Source organism: Talpa europaea (genome assembly GCF_964194135.1).
Source record: "Talpa europaea genome assembly, chromosome: 3".
Lineage (NCBI taxonomy): Eukaryota > Metazoa > Chordata > Mammalia > Eulipotyphla > Talpidae > Talpa > Talpa europaea.
Genome location: NC_140069.1, coordinates 81563280 through 81570911, shown reverse-complemented (window position 1 = coordinate 81570911; position 7632 = coordinate 81563280).

Sequence of the window (7632 nt, the reverse complement as noted above, 5' to 3'; positions counted from 1 at the left end):
CTCAGGCACTCATCAGCTCCATCGCAGGCACTCATCAGCTGAAGTGGTAGCATAATGACTACTCCACCATTATTAATCTAAAGATTGTATTGGCACTTTTGTCTTTTAAAAAAGGAATTATATCACTAATAGTAACCCAGAAAGAACAAGTAGCTAATCTCAGGTAGCCACTGAGCCTGCATTTTAGGGTTTTTGGAAAAAGGATATTTCTATCTTTTACCTGAAAAACGTATTTCAGAATTTAATAATGGATGTTGTCCAGAGATTTGTTCATTTATCCACTTACTTATAATTCAACAATTATGTATACAGGACTAATACATATTAGGGAATAGGCAGATGCAATTCTACAATTTTCACGGCATTTATAATCCAGGAAGGGAGAAGAGCAATAAAACAAGAATATGAAAAATGTTCTAATAAGCAAAGGCCAGGGACAGGGGGAGGAACACAGGAGCCCACAACAGAAATTTCTCACCAGGATTAGGGGAAGCTTGTTGGAAGAAGCAAATTTTAAGTCGAGTTTGAAATGAAAATATGTTTCCAAATGAAGGCAAGTTTGGGGTAGTGTCGGAAAAAGGAAAAAAAGAATTTTTTAGGCAGAGGAAAAGCACGCATGAAGGCTAGAAAATAAAAGGTTTCAGGCTATGTTTCAGGATCTGATTGCCTTGGGCATCAGGTTAAAATGGACTTTTTATGGAAGGTGGTATTCCTATATTTATATTCTAGGTCACGTCTTGTCCACATCACAAAGATTTTGCCATGTAGTTAGGTTCCTTTCCATGCTTGTTGGCTGGTGGATCTGAGCCTGGGCTCCTGTAAAATTTGGGTAAAGCTCCCCCTGGGGTTCTGGGAGGGTTTGGGGCCAGACTGATAGGGCACTAGTGGACAGAGAAGAAGTAGTGATTTAACAAAATCCTAGCTTAGAGACTGATTTTTTTTCTATTTCCCTATTACCTATTACTTTGGATAAATTAACTCAATTTTATAACTGATTTCTCACATACATTTAACATGGAAACTAATAAAAATACCTTCGTTATAGGTTTGCTATAATTCAAAGAATTAACGAAGAGAAGTCATTCGTACACTTAATAAAAGTTAATTGCTATTGTTGCTATTACTCTCATCTCATTTGATTCCAAAGAGTAGAAGAGGCCACTTTAATCACTGCTGCTGAGAAGAATCATCACTTCTTATTTTCCATTCTTTAGATTTATTTCAGAATTATGATATTTTCTTTCCAGACTTTGATTTTGCCATTCTAGCCACAGGCAATTCATAATTGCCAGATGTATAGCCCTGATTTAAACCCCCTAGGTGTGCATTTGTCACTAATATGGGGGAATATTTGAATACTGGAAATTCCAAATCTATTCGGCATCTGGTAAGGTATATATATTTCCTACAGCAAAAGGCTACACTGTGGCTTTCCCTCCAACTGTGGGAGAAGACAGGAGGCAGTCATCAAAGCTCCTTTAGTGACAATCACAATGGCATCTGCTTTTTAGACCTGGACCTTGTTTTCTCAGAACTGGGATCTAATGTGTTCTGTATTTTTTCTTCTTGAGGGGGGGTAGTGAAAGCAGAATTAAGCATACCATAATCACGAAGTACTGATTGTTTAAAAGGCAGGAAGGTCATGAAGACACAGGAAGGAAAAACCACATACCAGAATCACTAATTTTAAGCCCCACTGGAAGATGACTAGGCTCTCATTTATACATACTGGTCTCAACACTGAGTCTACCTCGGATAAGAGGAAGAAAGGCCCCCATTTCAAATTACCAGGCATCTGTAGCTAATGACTGTATTCAGTTATAGTGCATATGGCAGGTGAGTGTTCCCTTCTCTGACTTGTTCCTGCTATTATCCAGATAGCTACTCTTGTTTTTCTTTTTGCTTTTTTTCTTGCTAAAATCACAGAGCTGAGCAAAGTAGTAGCAAGCCATCGGGACCTGCTAATCAAATCTGAGAAACCAGGGCTCCAATCTGGGCTCATCATATGACTTAAGAGGCCCTCATTTAGACAGGATCTGAAAAGTCCCTTCGAAAGCCTTTACAAAGTGAGAATAATCTTCATTAAGTACTACAGATTTCACAGAAAAAATGGATTAGGGGCTTGTCACAGGAAAGATAATTAATGTGCTGGAGAGAAGTATAGGCAATAGAAAGAAAAATTTCTCCATAATAAGGAAAGAAAAAAAAAATTACAACAGCCAGGGTAGATAATGATTAAATGTTAAGAAGCGATTCCTGCTGGCTTGATTTTTACAGTATAATTAAAAGAGAGAGATGGGATAGGAAGAGACATACACACATACATAAAGGAAAAAACTCACACACATAATACAATCTCAGGATTAATAGGTATGTTAAAGTTTTGTTGTTGTTAGAATGATATTTATTTATCTCTCCTGGATCTGAAAGAATTATATCTTTTACTATGTTAAAGTCCTCTAAAACATCTTGGTAAATTACCTTTCAATATATTCTTGCTCAAAATATTGTTGTGGGCCAGGAAATCATTTGGAAGTTATTTTCTACATTATTTTATAGCTAAAAAAAACTCATAGACAGCAATTTTTCTTCACTGTTTAATTCAGCTATCTAGCTGCTCATAGTTCTTGACGAAATTGGTATTATTTTCGGCCCTGAAGCAAATGGTCCTTTGCCCCTTTTCTAATTTCCTCCTTTCCGGACAGCAAGACTTGGCTTTTTATCAAGGAATCAAATGCCCACCCAATGGGCCTGCTGGGACTTTTTCCAACCCAAACACATTTCTTTCTTGGGAATGTGTAGTCATTTGCAAGTGAATGCATGTTTGAAAACCTGTTGATAGGCAATGCTGGAAGAGCCAGTCCTTTTTCTGTCATGCTAGATGTATCTTGGACACAAATAATTACTAATTATTACATGCTATTTATTTATTAGCAACAAAAAGTTGAAAAGTGGGAGGGAAGGAGAGATCACCTCTTTCTTGGCTCAGGTGTCATGTGATGTCTATACTTTGGTGAAATACACTGCTGAAGGGAGCATTGGGAGAGGCAGGAGAGGTCTGCTGCGCCATGTGGGTCACCTCCCTGGCCGAACTTGTGCTGCAGTGAAGATCTTTCAAGGAGATCTTTAAATGTAATTAAAGTTGCTTAAATATTTAAAATTGAACTTATAAAGCACATCTTAATGAAGATTATTCTCACTTTGTAAACTTGTGCCAGCACAACCTCCCTGACCTCCCTGATCGAACTTGTGCTGCGGTGGCTGTGGATAGCTTCACAGTGCTGCTTCCTGGTGGTGCAACCACCAGGGAGGCTCCTGATGTCTTACTTTGGTTGGACTGTTCCAAGCCTGGCATTTCAGCTGTGTTCTATCCATTTGAAAGATGCACTGTATGAATATGATGTATTTGGCTCCATGTTAGGCACACAAAATCTAAAAGTGAATAAGGTAGTATTGACTTATGGTTTACTAAAGGAGGCGGACATAGATGATCTCAATAAAATGAAATAAGATAGGATGAGTAAGATAGGATGAGTAAGATAGGATGAGTAAAACACAATGGTGTGCTGAGAATAAGTTCGTGATGCTGTTGGGGGCTTGTGTGTCCACTGGTATTTCATGCAATAGGGGAAACTGGAGATGGAGGTTGAAGACTTAAGTAGAAATTCATCTGGTAGAAAAATAGAAAAGGACATTTCACTGCCATCTGAATTATCTTGTGAAACACAAATGTAATCATGACATCCTTTTGCTCCAAAGATTCCAATGAACTCACGTTATTTAAAGAAAAAAGCCCCTAAGTACTTAGAACTCATTATTTTAAGTTTCTTATACATGTGTGCCTGTCAATATGAAGTTTTTCTAGGGGAAAACTTCGTTTTTTCTTGAGGGCAGCATCTATGCATAGAAAGGACATTTGTGAGACATTTGTATTTTTAATTAATATTTGATATATTATGGGTCTGTCCTAATTTGTTCTCAAACTTTTATATCTAACATAGAAATATTATTATTCTATTAAAAATGTAGCATGTCTCAGCAACTACTTTCAAGGAGATCTTTAAATGTAATTAAAGTTGCTTAAATATTTAAATTTGAACTTATAAATTTAAAATACTTGATTTTTTAAGATTTTAAATTATCTACTTCACAAGTAAAATCTAAGTACTTAAGTAAATCTTAGGATATCCAATTAATTAAACCTTATGTATCAGGAAATTTTAGCTCTTTCAAAGTACCATGATGCCATTTATAAACTTAGTAAGATTCTCTTAAGCCACTGGAATAAGAAAAATGTTTAATAAACTATCTAATCTTATAATTTAAAAGTGAATCACAGAACTAATCCATTGGAAACCCCAATAGGCCAAATTCTCTTCTGCATTAAATGTATAAAAATATCAAGTATATGTAGATTGTTCCTTTATATAATTCTCAAATTAATGTTATGTGTTTAGTTTACTTTATTATTTACAATATTTATTTCTAAATTTCCCAGGGTTGTATGACATTAAACCACTGTGGCAGAGACTACCAGCTGCTATACAGTTTCTAGTCTCTCATTCTTCCTTAGCAACAGGATTTTGGTCTTATTTGGGGCAGCTGTTGGCCACATAACCAGACTTCCCAACCTGTTTTGCATCAAGGGTTAGCCAAGAGATGAACATCTGGCCTGGGAAGTGGAAGCGCTGTGTGTGACTTTTAGGAGATGCAACTTAAAGAAAAATAGAGCCCTTTCTTCCAGCTACCATCTTAGATCACAGGGTGACTGAGGATCAAAGTCATAATCTAGAATGGTGTGGAAGAGAATAGGAAAAAAAAAAAAGAGGATGATTACATTAGTTTGCTAGGGCCGTCATAACAATATACGATAGGTTGCTTAACCACAAAAATGAATTTTTTCACAATTCTGATGACAAGAAGTACAGGATTAGGCTACTTTCCTTTTGAGAACTCTCTCTTTTGCTTGCACATGACAGCCTTGTCTGTGTGAACCCATATAGCAGCTCCTTGTTCTGTGTGATATTTCTTCCCAGTCTCTTCTTATAAGGACACCAGTCACATTGAATTATGGTCCATCTATTAGATCTCACTTCATTTTTTTTCTTTAAGACCTTATGTCTAAACAGAGTGACATTCTGAGTTGCTGGAGATTCAGACTTCAACATATGAATCTGGAGGGACAGAATTATATTTATTACAGTTGCTATGGACTGAACGTTTGTGTCCCTTCAAAACTGATATGTTGAATTAGCCTGATCGCCAAGGTGACAGTTTTTGAAGGTGGGTATATGGGAAGGTCCAGCCTCTAGAACTGTAAGAAAATGTTTGTTGTTTAAAACAGCAGTCTGTGGTGTTTTGTTATAGCAGCCTGAACTAAGACAACAGTGCTACAGGAATTGATGGGGTTTTACCAAATCTTGGAGGTCAGTGATGGCTGCACAGAAGTACTGATTGAACAAAGATGTTGAGTAGAAACTGTCAAGGGAAGATATGGGGGTAGAGAAAAGTCTAGTTAAGAAGGAGAAAATGGTGAGAACAAAGGCCTCCGTGGAGAGGAGAGTATATTGTGGAGTTCCTAGAATGTCAGCGTCTAGTGAGAGGAATGGCCAGAAAGGAAGTGGAGAGAGACTATGAAGGGTCAGGTGACTTAGACATTTTTCACCTTACCTAAGAGCAATAGAAATCATCTGGTTATTTGAAACAAGGATGGCAAGATCAAATTTGCATTTTGAAAAGGTCACACTAGCTGGACCTGGAGAGATGCCAGAATTGATGGCATATAGAGAAAAGAAAAGGGAAGGCAAAGGACTGAGTTTGGAGGAATGTTAAAATGCCTGTAAACAACTTTTTCCAAGACCTGAGAGGAGGTGAGAGAAAGATAATAGCTAAAGGAGGGCATGGGGTTCAGAATTTTTTTTCACTGCAGAGACATGAGCTTATAGGAATGCTGAAAGTGATAGGAAACCACTGTGAGGAATGGTTTTCCAGGTCCTCAAAAACGTTAAAGAGAATTACCATATGACCCAGAAATTCTACCGTTAGGTACATATCCAGGGGAATTGAAAACAAGTTTCAAACAAAAACTGGTATAAAATGCTCGTAGTGGTACTGTCCATAGCAGCTGAGATGTAAATCTAACCCAAACATTCAGCAACTGATGGGCAAACAAAATGTGGTATATGTCCACAAGGAATGTTATCTAATCATAAAAAGGAATGAAGTATTAATACATACTACAGGGCCTCCCTGGTGGTGTAGTGAGTTAAAACACAACCCATGAAGCTGTCTGCAGCCTCTGCAGCATAGGTTCGATCCCCAGGCCGAGGAGGGAGCAACCCACATGTCGCAGCAGACCTCTCCTGACTCACCCGCTGCTCCCCTCAGCAGTGTACTTCGGTCATTCTGCCTATTCTGTTCCCCACTCTGTCTCTGGTGAATCCTCTCACGCCCCACACCTCTGGCCTGTACTCTAGTTCTTGTATGCATAAATAAATAAATCTTTTTAAAAAATATATTACTACAACATGAGTGGACTTTGGAAATGTTGTGCTCAATAAAAGAAGTCAGACATAACACAAAGATCATGTTGTATGATTCCACTTACATAACATTTTCAGGATAGGTAAATTGGTAGCGACAGAAAGCAGATTTTAGAGGTTGCTAGGGGCAATGCGGAGGGAAAATGGGAATGATTGCTTCATGAATATGGAGTTTCTTTTTGGGGTGATAAAAATATTTGGAACTAGATTTGTTCAATATTTTGATGGACTCAATGTCACTCAATTGTGCACATCAAAATAGTCAATTTTCTGTTAGGTGAATTTCACTTCCATTTTTAAAAAGAGGGAAAGAGTTAGAAAACTCCAGCTGAAAAAAGGAGAGAAACATTAATAAAGAGTGGTAGGTTTTTAGGAATTTGTGGAGAGATAGCTTAAATTTGTTGAATAGTTCCTTTATTGTGACTGAGAGAGTGTGACAAGAGAGGGGGAAAAGATGGAGAGGGAGGAGGTGAGGGAGTGGTGGGGGAAGGGAGGGAGGGAGGAGCCTCTTCTGACCCCACTGTATACTACATCATAGCACATGGCAACTTTATCTCTCCAGTAGCTCAGGTCAAGAATCTTGGAATCAGGGCCTCCCTGGTGGCGCAGCGGTTGAGCGCTGGGTTGCGAAGCTGCCCGCATCCTCTGTGGCGCCGGTTCGATCCCCGGCTGCTCCCCGGCCACCAGAGGAGGGTCCCACATGGCGCACAGACCTCTCCTGCCGCCCGCTGCTCCCCTCAGCAGTGTACTTCGGTCCTTCTGCCTGCTCTGCTCCCCGCTCTGGCTCTGGTGAATTCTCTCACCCTCCCGCGCTTCTGACTGTACCCAGTGCATGTATAAACAAAAAAAACAAACCAACAAACAAATAAATAAATAAATAAAAACATGCCTCTATAAAAAAAAAAAAAAGAATCTTGGAATCATCTAGGATTTCTTCTTTTCTTTCACCGTCCCCATCCCCTGTCATAATCTGCGCTAATCTATTTATTGAATCCCGGTAACTATCTTCAAGGTACATGATTATTTATTACCACTTTGACCACTACTATTTTAATCAATTCTATTCAGAACAGACAGATGACCTTTTAAA